The 16,284-nt window shown below is 31.5% G+C and overlaps 1 long non-coding RNA gene across 1 annotated transcript; it reads left to right on the top strand.

The window, feature by feature from the left end:
* Positions 1 to 750: 750 nt before the first annotated feature.
* Positions 751 to 1,340, top strand: LOC126882396 (uncharacterized). The gene is made up of 2 exons (XR_007697320.1): positions 751 to 925; positions 1,136 to 1,340. It is a non-coding gene; the product is annotated as an uncharacterized LOC126882396 (long non-coding RNA).
* The last annotated feature ends 14,944 nt before the right edge of the window (positions 1,341 to 16,284 follow it).

Raw genomic sequence — 16,284 nt, 5'->3', positions numbered from 1 at the left:
TCTTCTAATTTATTTAATCTGACTCATTTATATTGACAATTCAGACATCTATTATACATTTTAAAGTAGAAGACTTTAAAATGATATTGCCAATATTTATGAGTTGCGTTCCTGGGGCGACTTTACTGAAAGATAGTTCATTCGATTACATGAAATCAACCCCAACTCAAGAATATCCATCACAAAAAAATCATAGCATGTGATCTGTCTTTAAAAAGACAACCAACCCAGATAGCATGTAAACTTGTGGCAAGTTTGATTCTTCTTTGATTTTAAACTGCTGCGTCAAATATGACGAGGCAAGTGTGTGTCAAGTTTGCTGCAATATTGTTATGACAAAGATGATGATTCAAGTTTGTAGCAACTTTGCTGCAAGCGTACAGTTGCAAAGCCATGTCACGCGTGCCATCTATTACACGTTACGGTCGGTTCGGTTCGGTTTCGTTCGTTACCCTGACTGATGTCATGCCCACGAAAACGAGAGTGTTGCCACCTGTGGTAAATTTCCCTTTCTACGAGAATTTTCAACATAAAAGGGAAAAAGTTAACTTATAAGGGAATCTTTGCTCCAGTCCAAATTGTAAAATATTTATAAAAATCAAAATATTTAAAAATAATTCAACATATTTTCACAGATTTTTTAAATAGGAGCATAGGAGGGAATTTTATCATAAAAGTGGGAATTTTTAAGGTACGTTGAGGGAAAAAGCTTACTCGACAGCTGGCAACACGGGAAAAGTAACCCTGCCATCCTGCCAAGAAGCGGTGATAATTTGTGGTTAGGTATATCCTATCCTATAATGATATTTTTCTTTGATTTTTTTACAACATTTACCGTACAATTCTCCGAGACTATTACTTTAATTACTAAGCTGAAGCTTGTTTTCTTCAGTTTTTCATAGACCCACCTGCTTGTGGTGATTAGGTAAGTTTTTTTATGTCTTTCGTTCGTAGCTTCTAAACTGTATTTACATACATACTATCCAAAATAAACATATTATAATTATTATTTATAAACAACTTTTAGGTTTTATTGTAAAATTGTTACTTTAACATGTTTTTGTCTCTTTTAATAGCAAATATTAATTCTGTTCACACAGCAAGACTTTATAACAATTTCTTTTATTTGTTTCAGAGCTGAGACAAAGACAAAACTGAACATCGGAATCTGAAGCTAGCGGGTTTAATGTAAGTTCCAATAAATAATTTTAGACAATAGATTGTATTTTAGTTGAGTGATTACTGAATAAATAGTTATATAAAATGGTATTGTATTTTTTATTCACATTGTTTTATTCAAATTGTGGCTAGTATGTCAAAACAAACCTTAAGTAAGTTTGTATCAAGTTTGAAAATACAAACTTCATGCAACAAAACAAAAACAAACCTTCAGCAAGTTTATTATATCAAGTTTGTATCAAGTTTGAAAAAACAAACTTTAAGGCCCCGTCTCACCATCAAATAATTGACAGTTAATTTGATCAAACTTGACAGTTAGTGACACAAAGTGACAGTTAGTATGTATAGTTTGTGTCACTAGTCAAGTTTGACTGTCAAGTTTGATCAAATAACTGTCAATTATTTGATGGTGAGACGGGGCCTTCATGCAAGTTTGTCACACACCAACTAGCAAGTTTGATTTAAACTTGCTGCAAGCTTGCAAAATTGCCATGGCAAAACTGCAGCAAGCTTTCATGTTTGATGTATCAAACTTGTTGCAAGCTTGAAACAAGTTTATATTGCTATCTGGGAAATGCAACAATGACAGTAAAATTCTCGCGTTAAAGATGCCATAGGAAATCACGAGGGAAAACCAGGAAAAAACCTCGTGATACTATCCCGACATCGTAAATATTTGGTCTTACATTTACTTTACTCTCAAAAAACTAATACCAAATTCTGACTTTAATATGTTTAAATTATAAATCATATTATAGATATATAAGTATGTAATACTAAAATATAAAATATGTACTAAGTAGATATGTACCTATGTTATTGACTTACTAATCGTGGTATTTTCTTTCTGTTGACTTCCTCTTTCGGTAACCACATCCTACTGCATTCTACCGAGGAATTTGCGACACAATTGGTTTCATTTAGCATAATTAGAGTCGCTTCTTTGATTTTTCTCTTTTTACTATCTGTATCTTTCAAGACTATACTTGAATCTCTCCACTGAACTCTATGTTCATTATCCCATGCGTGTTGACATATTTGAGACCTATTAAATTCTCTATTTTTAATATAAGACTGATGTTCACTTATTCTAACGTTTAATGGTCTTGATGTTTCACCTAAATAAAATTGTTCGCATTCACAAGGTATTTTATAAATTCAATTATCTGTTCTTTCTTGTTCATTGTTAGGTTTAGTTTTAGATAGAATAGATCTCAATGTGTTTGTTGTTATGAATGTTGTTGAAATGTTGAATTTATTTCCTAGTGTTTTAAGTTTCTCGGGTAGTCCTTTAATATATGGTATTGATATTTTCCTCGTAATACTTCTTCTTGTGAATGTTGTAGGATCCCGCTCCAAGTTGTTCTGTTCCATTCGATCCAATCCTGATAATTCCTTAGTTATAAACGATAAAGGTTTTTAAAAAAACTCATTTTTTAATAAAACAGACCTTAACAATTATTGTTTTTCTTCTAAAAATGAGTTTTCTTTAGAACAAGTAATTTTGTCGAAACGTTAATAAAATTGTTCTGAAGCTATATCGTTGTGGCATTTTTATAATCAACTAATTATTTATAATGGGAAATAAGCCACAATTTTACCAAAAAAAGATTTTATTAACGTTTCGAAGCCCAAATCGGGTTTTAGATAGAAGGTTTTATAATAATATAATTATTAGTAGAATTTTTTTTACTTAGCAACAACATTTTTGTTTATTTTAGTAGTATTTTGTATTTTGACAACGAAACCCGATTTGGGCTTCGAAACGTTAATAAAATCTTTTTTTGGTAAAATTGTGGCTTATTTCCCATATAAATAGTTAATCATTTCAAGTATATTTTTACTGTTTTTTCATTAATAAATTTTATGCATTTATTGTTATCAAATCTTTAGTCAACTTTTATCTTACATTAATACATACTTGAAAAAGAATAATGTGCTTTACAGCAATAAGATTGATCAACTATCAAAGCGATTTACAGCGTTTTCAATATACGCGTCCTTTTTGACTTTCACTGCCGGCCAACATTAGGTCGTACATGGTTCACTTGTCCCGGAGTTATGAATAAGAATAGATCCGGTCTGATCCTTATACCTGCGTATTATGACTCTAACGATAGTATGAGAAAACAACTGTAAACATGAAAATCCCTAAAAAGGGACTTTTTATTTTACCTCATGACCACGTTTTCAGCATTTGTAACCACTGTGCATTGTCCGGGATTGTTAAGCTTTTCCTACTAGGTAGGTAAATATTACCGCTTTGTTCGTACCGCAATGTTGTCAATATCTAAATGACCACAGTAATATTGGGTATTTTTAGTATGATATCTAAAGAAATGAGTTTTAAATAATTGACACTCTGCATGACGTGTAGATTCATAATCAGGTAAGAAATTTTTAAAAGATTGTATAGAATAAAAGGAAAGCACTTTAATTTTAAAAGATCCTAATTGGAAAACTGTGTTACTAATTATTTAAGTACATATTTAGGTATTTAAGTATATTACTAAGTATTTAACGTTTCAAAATAAATATTTAAATAACGCAATAATTATCTGATTTTTACTATCATTGTAATAATTTAAATTCATTTTAATATAACAGTAAAAAATTCGGCAAAATTATTTTATTTAATTTAAAAGGTATGTATAACATTATCTATTGTAAAATATTACTGAAAATTCTGAAACAATAATAGCATTAATGAGTAACGTTGTTTGTGTTGAGTGAATGTACGTATGTTTTATCCATCTACACTACAGGGCGATCTTCTTCTCTGTACTTATTAACAGCTCTTAAGTAGTGTATAGGTACGAAGCTTATGGATGACATATCTTTCCACTAGAAGTATTCGATTTGTTTTTTATTTTCTCCAACGGAAACCAGTGTAGTGTCTCTTATAATTAATCTTGATCGCCTCCACCATCTCTGAATTTAGAGAGAATATTTTTTAACTGAGGTACCTACTTATATGCATCGCTCGTATGGAAATATGAATAATACGCCTTAATACCTCTTTGTCAATGTCTTCAAAAGTTTGTTTCTTTTTTCTGTTATAATGTTTTCTTGGAGAGGAAAACGAGGAGTATTGTCCTGGAATTACATATATTCCATTAGTGCCAACATAAAGAAGCTGTTATGGATACCATATATAAAATATGGTGTAGGTATTTGTTTACTACTTTCTATAAGACATAACTTGTTCAATTTTAGTTTAACTGAGACTCTACAGTTTATTGTACTTTCGGAAACACCTGCCGCTGCTACCAAACGCTCTTTTATGCTATAATGAGGTGTTGTAACACCTTCTTCAGCTTCCTTTTTCATGAAGGCTAACACATTAGCAATTATTTCTCGACTTTGACTATTAACAGGTCGTCCGGATAATTTAATTTTAAGCTCCATGCTACAATTAAGGCCATGAGAGCCAGTGTTTCCTAACTGATTTTAACATTACTTTACATATTCAAAGAAAATGATCAGAAGCTAACAATGTTCGAGTTTTTTAGTCGTTTTATGTTGACCAAGAATCATTATTTTTCAACATACCAATACTAAAAAAACCGGACATTGATATGTAGCTTTTGATCATTTTCTTTGTTTATGTAAAGTAATGTTAAAATCAGTTAGGTCACTCAAGCTCCTATAGCCTCAATTAAATAACACTAATTTAAGTTATTACAATTATTATTATTCACTTACCTTTACAGTTTTTAATTTTAGAGTTCCAAAAAGAACTTTTGCATAAAATGAATAAACCTAAAATAATTAAAACATAATATACAAATGCAAAACGTAGAACAACAATAAAAAAACGAAAAAAAAAAAATAAAATCAAATTTAAATACCGCGAGTAAAAGAAACAATGCAACACTGTAAAAATTCTGAGATCGTTCTTAACGTCTCCTCACGAATGGCTTTGCTCCACCCCAATTTTCAAATTTGTTTCGGCGCTGTGACAACTTTATTTCACGAGATCCCTGTCGTACTGTACACAATGTACTATTTCTGACATTTTTGTATACTATATTAGGAGGAAAAACTTTTTATTTTACCTCATGACCACGTTTCAGCATTTGGAACCACTGTGCATCGTCCGGGATTGTTAAGCTTTTCCTACTAGGTAGGCAGTGGTGTCATGGTGCGGGAACGCCGTACCCGCACTGGTTAAGAAAAGAAAAAAAAATAGAGAATTTAGGTTTTGTAAACAAAAATTAGCAGTGCGTTGCGGCACTGCTAATTTTGCCATGAACCACTGTAGGTAGGTACTGTACGACAGGGATCTCGTGAAATGGGCGGAGCTTGTACTGCGCAGACAAAGAAAGCCTTCGATCAGAAAAAGATGAAATTTACACGAATATTACCGCTTTGTTCGTACCGCAATGTTGTCAATATCTAAATGACCACAGTAATATTGTGTATTTTTAGTATGATATCTAAAGAAATAAGTTTTAAATAATTGACACTCTGCATGACGTGTAGATTCATAATCAGGTAAGAAATTTTTAAAAGATTGTATAGAATGAAAGGAAAGCACTTTAATTTTAAAAGATCCTAATTGGAAAACTGTATTACTAATTATTTAAGTATATTACTAAGTATTTAACGTTTCAAAACAAATATTTAAATAACGCAATAATTATCTGATTTTTACTATCATTGTAATAATTTAAAAGGTATGTATAACATTATCTATTGTAAAATATTACTGAAAATTCTGAAACAATAATAGCATTAATGAGTAACGTTGTTTGTGTTGAGTGAATGTACGTATGTTTCATCCATCTACACTACAGGTCGATCTTCTTCTCTGTACTTATTAACAGCCCTTAAGTAGTGTATAGGTACGAAGCTTATGGATGTCATATCTTTCCATTAGAAGTCTTCGATTTGTTTTTTATTTTCTCCAACGGAAACCAGTGTCTCTTATAATTAATCTTGATCGCCTCCACCATCTCTGAATTTAGACAGAATATTTTTTAACTGAGGTACCTACTTATAAATCGCTCGTATGCAAATATGAATAATACGCCTTAACACCTCTTTGTCAATGTCTTCAAATGTTTGTTTCTTTTTTCTGTTATAATGTTTTCTTGGAGAGGAAAACGAGGAGCATTGTCCTGGAATTACATATATTCCATTAGTGCCAACATAAAGAAGCTGTTATGGATACCATATATAAAATATGGTGTAGGTATTTGTTTACTACTTTCTATAAGACATAACTTGTTCAATTTTAGTTTAACTGAGACTCTACAGATTAGTGTACTTTCGGAAACACCTGTCGCTGCTACCACACGCTCTTTTATGCTATGATGAGGTGTTGTGACACCTTCTTCAGCTTCCTTTTTCATGAAGGCTAACACATTAGCAATTATTTCTCGACTTTGACTAGTAACAGGTCGTCCGGATAAGTTAATTTTAAGTTCCATGCTACAATTAAGGCCATGAGAGCCAGAGTGGCCTAACTGATTTTAACATTACTTTACATAATCAAAGAAAATGATCAGAAGCTAACAATGTCCAATTGTTTTAGTCGTTTTATGTTGACCAAGAATCATTATTTTTCAACATACAAATACTAAAACAATCGGACATTGATATGTAGCTTTTGATCATTTTCTTTGATTATGTAAAGGAATGTTAAAATCAGTTAGGCCACTCAGGCTCTCATGGCCTCAACTAAATAACACTAATTTAAGTATATCTACTTTTTTTATATTACAATTATTATTAATCACTTACCTTTACAGTTTTTAATTTTAGAGTTCCAAAAAGAACTTTTGCATAAAATGAATAAAAATAAAATAATTAAAACATAATATACAAATGCAAAACGTAGAACAATAAAAAAACGAAAAAAAATAAAATCAAATTTAAATAGCGCGAGTAAAAGAAACAATGCAACACTGTAAAAATTCTGAGGAGATCGTTCTTTAACGTCTACTTACGAATGGCTTTGCTCCACCCCAATTTTCAACTTTTTTTTTTCGGCGCTGTGACAACTTTATTTCACGAGATCCCTGTCGTACTGACAATGTACTAATTCTGACATTTTTGTATATTATATTAGGAGGAAAAAAATTTATAAACAATACATGAAATTCATTTTAATATGTAAGGTAATAATAATAATATAATTATTGTGTAAAATATTAGAGTTTACAGAATTATCTGAATCACTACAATTTAATTATTTGAATTTATATTCGTTTTAAAAAAGTATTATCATCAGTGGCCTGCTTTTGGCCGCCTGTGTGCGATGCACACTTACCACACATGGTAGCGGTGGACCTGGACTCACTTATAAGAATTTTCTCCAGTGTGCACTCTCAAATGTTTTTTCAAATGAATTGCTTGATTAAATTGCTTAAAACAAATTTCACACTCGAGAGGTTTTTCCCCAGTGTGCACTCTCAAATGTCTTTTCAAAATACATACTTGATTAAATTGTTTAAAACAAATTTCACACTTGTGAGGTCTTTCTCCAGTGTGCACTCTCAAATGTTTTTTCAAATTACTTGCTTCAGTAAATTGCTTAAAACAAATTTCACACTTGTGAGGTTTTCCCCAGTGTGCACTCTCAAATGTGCTTTCAAATGACTTGTTTGATTAAATTGTTTAAAACAAATTTCACACTTGTGAGGTGTTTTGCCAGAGTGCACTCTCAAATGTGTTTTCAAACTGCTTGCTTCAGTAAATTGCTTAAAACAAATTTCACACTTGTGAGGTTTTTCTCCAGTGTGCACTCTCAAATATTTTTTCAAGTGACCCGCTTGATTAAATTGTTTAAAACAAATTTCACACTTGTGAGGTTTTCTCCAGTGTGCACTCTCAAATGATTTTTCAAGTGACCCGCTTGATTAAATTGTTTAAAACAAATTTCACACTTGTGAGGTCTTTCTCCAGTGTGCACTCTCAAATGTCTTTTAAAATTAGTTGCTTCAGTAAATTGTTTAAAACAAATTTCACACTTGTAAGGTTTTTCCCCAGTGTGTATTCTTAAATGTCTTTTCAAATCACTTGATTGACTAAATTGCTTAAAACAAATTTCACACTTGTAAGGTTTTTCCCCAGTGTGTATTCTTAAATGTTTTTTCAAATGACTTGCATGATTAAATTGTTTAAAACAAATTTCACACTTGTGAGGTTTTTCCCCAGAGTGCACCCTCAAATGTGTTTTCAAACTGCTTGCTTCACTAAATTGCTTAAAACAAATTTCACACTTGTAAGAGTTTTCCCCAGTGTGTATTCTTAAATGTTTTTTCAAATTACTTAATTGACTAAATTGCTTAAAACAAATTTCACACTTGTGAGGGTTTTCCCCAGTGTGCACTCTCAAATGTGTTTTCAAACTGCTTGCTTGACTAAATTGCTTAAAACAAATTTCACACTTGTATAGTTTTTCTCCAGAGTGCACACTCAAATGTTTTTTCAAATCATTTGATTGACTAAATTGCTTAAAACAAATTTCACACTTGTAAGGTTTTTCCCCAGTGTGTATTCTTAAATGTTTTTTCAAATTATTTGCTTCAGTAAATTGCTTAAAACAAATTTCACACTTGTAAGGTTTTTCCCCAGTGTGTATTCTTAAATGTTTTTTCAAATAACTTGCATGATTAAATTGTTTAAAACAAATTTCACACTTGTAAGGTTTTTCCCCAGTGTGTATTCTTAAATGTCTTCTCAAATCACTTGATTGACTAAATTGCTTAAAACAAATTTCACACTTGTAAGATTTTACTCCAGTGTGCACTAACAAATGCCTTTTAAAATAACCTTTCTCAGAAAATTGCTTAGAACAAACTTGACACTTGTAAGGCTTTTCTCCAGTGTGTATTCTTAAATGTGCTTTTAAATTACTTGTTTGGTTAAACTGTTTAGAACAAATATTGCACTTGTAATGTCGTTGTCCTGTCAAACCTTTCATATTTTGATTTCGTTTTCCTTCTTCGTGTTGACTTGTATAATTTCCTTCGTAAGATGAATGTTCAATTAGAGACTCCATAATTTTCATTTTATGTTCGTCTTGGAGATAACCTACAATACAAACTGACTATAATATAAATATTTTTGAGTGTAAAGAAAAATGAATTTAAAAATAATGCGATAGAAAAATGCAAAAATAAGAAACTTAATAATCAAATAAAAGGATAGTAAAATTTAAGACAGCAGAAGTAAATAATATACTCACGAACAAAAATATTGCATATGCATGTGGAATAATTTTTTTTGCTGCTATCCTTAGGCCCACTGTATCATAAGAATAGAATTTCTTTTCCAAATGTGATGTTTTAAAGTATCACATAAATGCTATAATCGAATTTAAATGTGATCTGGGCTATATACTGGTTAGTATAATTTTTAAAAAGGTAAAGTTTTCAATCCTACCAATATTACTAAAAGATTTTTAAACTGAAAACTGATTGGTCCATTTCCCTGGTCACACATCCAAGGCTTCTACAATAGACGGCCGGAGTGATGACGTAGAAGTGTCAATTTTTATTGGCATATATGTCAGATTTTTACCAAACCTTTCCAAACAAACGTTGTTTAGTGTGTTTTTTCAGTTTTTACAAAGAATATTTCCGTTTTTTGCAATATGTATTGTTATAGTTACTATAACAATTTTACAAGGTTTTGTAAATAATAAAGCATGATGTTTTATATAAATAGCAATAAAATGTATGTATGGGTGAAGTAACGTTTAGGAGACCGAATTAAGATAGTGAAATTAAAAAACACTATAATTAAACATAAAAAATAGCGCAGGAAGAAAAATTTTAACTTTATACTACTTAAAAAGTCTTGAGATTCGGTAAACTCTATTTTTTCAACGTATTTAGAATCTTTGTTCGGAAAGCGACAATAACACTGAACATAGCCGCAGTTGGCCGTAACGTCACACTCCGGCCGTCTATATGAAAGCCAGATGGATGCTGAAGTGAAGACAAAAGGGAAGTAATTCTACACTATGCAATTCACAATCCCCGTCTGCAGCTTGGTAAAGTTCCAACGGAAAATGGGCCTAGTTACTCTATAGGAGTAATACTAATATAAAATAAAAATGTATACCATTTTTATTCAGTTGCAATGCGAAGGCAAAACAATCTTATTTTTCACTTAGAAGAGGGAGCGCAGTCCAGCACTCTGAATCGACGATTTTCGACTCTTATTGGACTCCAATAAGGGAGCGGACTGCGCTCCGTATTCTAGTCTAAAAATAAGATTGTTTTGCCTTCGCATTGCAACTGAATAAAAATGGTATACATTTTTATTTTTATTTTATATTAGAATTACTCCTATAGAGTAACTAGGTCCATTTTCCGTTGGAACTTTACCAAGCTGCAGACGGGGGGTTGTGAATTGCATAGTGTAGAATTCCTTCCTTTTTGTCTTCACTGCAGCATCCATCTGGCTTGCATATTGTAGAAGCCTTGGAGGTGTCACCAGGGAAATGGACCAATAAGTTTTCAATTTAAAAATCTTTTAGTAATATTTTTCAATATTATTAATGTTGCTATTAGGATTGAAAACTTAATCTTTCAATTGCCAGATGACGCTAGTCACCTAATCCATACACGTCAGTTGCAATGTGGGGATAAGCTTTCATGGTTGGTCACTTCGAGTACGGAGCAGCATGCCTACGCCTCTCCGATGATGACTCCAATAAGAGTCGAAAATCGTCGATTCAGAGTGCTGGACTGCGCTCCGTATTCTAAGAGAAAAATAAGAATGTTTTACCTTCGCATTGCAACTGAATAAAAATGGTATACATTTTTATTTCTATTTTATAATTTTTAAATTGAATCTCATCAAGATAGGTCTTCACTATGCTAACGAGATGTGAAGACGTGCATTAGCACCAATATGTCATATCCAATATGGCTTTCAAATGGCAAAACATGATCTTCTTACACGTTTTCAGTTGGCATTCGCATAATCACCTCCACGTGTTCGGTATGTTCTTTCAAAGCAATACCGAACTGTAGCACTATGCCGCCACCACCAAAACTAACGCTCTGTATGAGATTACAACTGACAAACTGTTCGCCAACTCTTCTGTAGACGAAGTTTTGAAAATATTGCTTCCATATGGTGAACGGTATGCCAGATGTAACCTCATACAGGGTGCTAATTTTGGTGGTGGCGGCATAATGCTATGGATTGGCATTAGTGGAAAGGAGATACCGAACTTGTGGAGGCGATTGGGTGAATGACAGCTGATATGTACATTAAAAACATTGTAGAAGATCATGTTTTGCCATTTGCTAGCCATATTGCATAATAAATTCGTGTTAATGCACCATGATGCAGGTCTTCATCTTGGTAGAATAGTGAATACTTACCCTTGATGAGATTCAATTTAAAAATTAAATTTGCCACCATATAGCCCATATTAAATTTTATCCGATTATACCACTTATACAGGGTGTCCAGAAACTCTACCGACAAACGAAGACAGGAGATTCCTCATATAATTTTAAGACATTTTAACTCAATTCATTTAGTCCGAAAATGCTTCCTAAGGGAGCTAGAGCTCTTTGAAGATGGCGTTTTGTAATTAGTTTTTCTTAAATACCTCCAGAACGCTTCTATTTAGAAAAACAAAAATTGTTACACATATTTATCTTCCAGAGGTAAATCGATTCCATCCATCGCGAATTTCTAGTACCGGTCATAGGCGTCCGTTTTGGGTAGGGTAACGGTTATTTTACCGCATAATTTTTTTGTCTTTAACTTTTAAAAATTTTTGATACTGGATTATTATATTGTGAGATATTCTAGTACTAAAAGGTACTCTTGATTTAAGTCAGTAGGACACACCGTTTTCTATAAAAATCGATTTGAAAAGTTTTCGTTATTTGAATTTGAAAAAAAATTGAAAGAAATTTTCAAAAAAAACGGTGTATTTTACCAAATTATAGTAAGAGTAATTTTTAGTACTAAAATACCTCACAATTTAATAATCTAAATTCTTAAAAATTAAAGACAAAAAAGTTATGCGATAAAATAACCCTTCACTTACCCAAAACGGACGCATATGACCGGTACTAGAAATTCGAAATTAATGAAATCGATTCGTTTCTGGAATATAAATAAACGTACCAGTTTTCGTTTTTCTAAATGGTTTTTTTTTAATTTTTTTTTTGGAAATTCAAAAAACGAAAATTTTTCAAATCGATTTTTCTAGAAAACGGTGTGTTCTACCGACTTAAAGCAAGAGTACCTTTTAGTACTAGCATACCTTATAATTTAATAATCCAGTGTCAAAAATGCTTATAAGTTAAAGACATAAAAGTTATGCGATAAAATAACCGTTGCCCTACACAAAACGGACGCCTATGACCGGTACTAGAAATTCACAATAAATGTAATCGATTTATCTCTAGAAGATAAATATGCGTCCCAATTTTCATTTTTCTAAATAAACGCGTTCTGGAGTTATTTAAGAAAAACTAATTACAAGACGCCATCTTCAAAGAGCTCTAGCTCCTTTAGGAAGCATTTTCGGACTAGAAGAATTGGGTTAAAATGTCTTAAATTTATCTGAGGAATCTTCTGTGTTCGTTTGTCGGTAAAAGAGCTCATATTTCTGTGACTCTGGGGGCAGCACAAAAATTTTTATTTCACACGTTAATTTCAAAATAGGCAATATTTTTGTCCGTGAGTGTATCATAGTATATTATTCAAGGAGCATGTAATGATGGTGATTACTCACGATGATGAAGTTTGCGACACGAGCTGTAGGCGAGTGTCGTAATTCATTAGAGTGAGTAATAGCCATTACATGCGAGTAGAATACTATACTTTTTCTACGATCTTTTTTTATTCTAATTAGTAAAAATTATAATTATCAACACTCGAGATTAACGCCCGGTTTCATAATCAACTTAAAGTGAACATTAACTAAAGTTCACTTTAACGTTGACATTTACCCATATGAATTGCATTGATAAAGGTACCAACATAAAATTTAAAGTCCACTTTAACTGATTATGAAACCGAGCGTAAATTTATAATTTACAAAAATAGCTAAATGCTGTTTACCGTTTACCAATAGTAGATAAGTGTCTGAATAATTGGTTGCCTACTATTACCAAATTCTGTCGTATGTATTATAAAAATACAACAAGAAATAGTCAATTCAAGTTCGCTTCGTTTCCGAAAAATTATAAGCACAAAGGGCCTAGCCGGGTAAGATGATGAAAACTGCCCCCAACTCGATTCGAATTCCATTTAGGTCACCGTTTAGCATATATAGTGAAACTAGCTTTCTGAAATTTTTAGCCCCCTAGGTGGTCATGTGATCCACCTAGCTAGAGCCTAATTAGGGTTTTTATGTTTTTAATTTTTATCTCAGCCGCATCGAGAACTAGCGAAAAACTTTTAATAAAAAAGTTATAAGCTTTAAAAAATTCTGTCCAAAAATTTTTTTTTTAATTTTTGGCGGCAAATTTAAATTTTAGAAGATTTTTAAATTTTAAATGAGTATAAAAAATAACTAAGACATTCGTTTTCACAAAAAATATATATAACGTGTATTTTTGCATAATATTTCACCCTGAATTTTTTCAAATTTTTAAAATTGGTGAAACGCACCTTTAAAAATAAAAAAACGCATTTTTTCGGATTTTTTTTGTTTTTTGATAGATACAATTGTATACATATTTTTCAATAAAAAAATATGAAAAAAATATTTTTAAGAAACGCTTCTCTTTAGTTACGAATGACTAAAATTAAACATATAAAAAAATCAACTAAAAAGCAAAAAATTAAAAAAAAATGAAAAAATCTAACACATTCGTCAAAGAAAAGCGTGGCGCGTCTTCATCGAATAAACGGTTTTAAACCATAACCATAAATAAAAATGACAACAACACATTCTTTAACCACAGCCGCCATATTGAATAATTTTTGACATGTCATTGAAATGCCCAATCAGAGCGAACGTATAACATATTTGCGCGTAGCGATAACAATTTCTGACGAATTCGCGCACATTTACATTTACTCCCAATCACAACATTTTTCCCAATCGCGCCTAAAGAAGTATAACTTCAAAAAAAAGGTTCTCGTGCTAAAAAAATTGAATTGAACAGTGGACAAGTGGAAATCATTAAAAATATTATATACGACCTCTACACCATCACCTACAATTAAGGGTAAATAGTTAAGTTTCAAAAAAATCAGTTAATGTAAAATTGATATATTTTTTTATTGTAATGGAAGGGGAGCCCAAGCGGGGATTTTTACAGTTACTCGAGCGCGTCAGATTATTACATGGGAAGAAACCTTGTACCCTGAAAATGTACCTCCATATATTGGCTCTTAATACAGGTGAGTTCGTTAAGGGGGTTAAGAAAAAAAATATATGCCTAAAAAACTCGAAATCGTCAGATTAAGATAAGGTAAGTTAAGTACATGCAAAACAGTGTATATTTAAAAAATCTGACAATTTGAGCGGGGAGTAAAGAAATGGGTGAGTCCCAAAGTTTCACAAGAAAAAAGCGAATATTTCGCGAAATAAATGACAGATCGTAAAACTAAAAAATACGTGCTCAATATTTTTCAAAAATCTATCGAACGATACTAAAGACGACTTCCCACGGAGAGGGGTGGGGGGTAAATTTAAAATTTTAAATACGAATCCCGCGATATTTCGAGAAATGAACATCAGATCGAAAAATTGAAAAATACACTTATTCAATATTTTTGAAAAATCTGTCGAATGGCACCAAACACGACCCCACACTGAGAATGGGTGGAGGGTTACTTTAAAATCTTAAATGGGAGACCCAATTTTTTATTGCGGATTTGGATTCCTTACGTAAAAATAAGTGACTTTTATTCGAGACATTTTTTCGAATTATGAATAGATGGCGCTATAATCTTAAAAATAAAACGATTGTTGGAAATGGAAAATTAGATTAAAAATGGAAAGTCCCCACTAAAATGGAAAACTACTTAACTTTTTTTGGTTTTAGGACCTACTCTTCACAACCCAATAGGTCCCCATAACGCTCGAGTGACTGCACATTTAGCATACATACTTTGCTCTCCTACCATAAATAAAATAGAGTAAGCAAAATAATAAAAGAATTTTTGTACTCATTTAGAACGAAATAAAAATTTTCTTGTAAAAACACTGATATATAATAATGTATATTTTTAACAAAAATTGTAGCTACAATCCTTTTACGATTTTATTTATTTAAAGTGTAAAACCAAATATACTTTCCAAATATTTGGACAATTTCTTAAGTCCCAAATTAAACAACAAAGAAATGTAATTTCCATGTTTTACGAAAACATTAAGAAAAACAATAATCGGATTAGGATTTAGGTAACAGAGTGACAGTAATTATTCAGCTGAACAAATGAAACTTTATAATGAATAATGCTTTATAATTGATATTTTATTGACATCGTTTTAGTGAAACTCTACAATTTACAATATGAAGCGTCAGTCCTGCATTAAGAATCTTGAGACCCCTAGGCAACCCAAGCTAGGAAGCCCCTTAAGAAACTTTTATCATTTCCCTCCAAAACCTCGGTACCTCCAACTCCTCCATCTCCGAGCGGTATTCCTTTAATATTTTATATTAGTGGATATTTTGTAGATTTAAACTTAAATTTTTGTTTCTTTTGTTATACTTGAAGAGATAAAACAAAGAAATAGTCAAGAAACTGTTTATTTTTATAATTTTGCTTATTTTGCTTATTAATTTTGCTTATTTAATTTTGCTTATTTAATTTTGCTTAAATTTTGCAATAAAAAATGATTTTAGTTTTTTTTGTTCTAGTTATCAATAAACGAACGATTTATTTTAAAGTTTCATAATTTTTCTAATAATGAAAAAAAGAAGAAGATCGTAGAAAAAGTATAGTATTCTACTCACATGTAATGGCTATTACTCACTCTGATGAATAACGCAAACTTCATCATTGTGGTAGTCTTGTCATAGATGCGGTAAATAAAATTAAAACAAAACCAAACAATGATCGAATATTTCGTACACTCTGTGAAGAAAATGATGAGATATTTAATACATTGCTACGACATACGGAAGTCTGCTGACTTTCTAATTTGTAATTACT

This window comes from Diabrotica virgifera, chromosome 3 (genome assembly GCF_917563875.1).
Source record: "Diabrotica virgifera virgifera chromosome 3, PGI_DIABVI_V3a".
Taxonomy (NCBI): domain Eukaryota; kingdom Metazoa; phylum Arthropoda; class Insecta; order Coleoptera; family Chrysomelidae; genus Diabrotica; species Diabrotica virgifera.
Note: the sequence above shows the minus strand (reverse complement) of the source record. Positions and strands in the feature narration are given on the sequence as shown.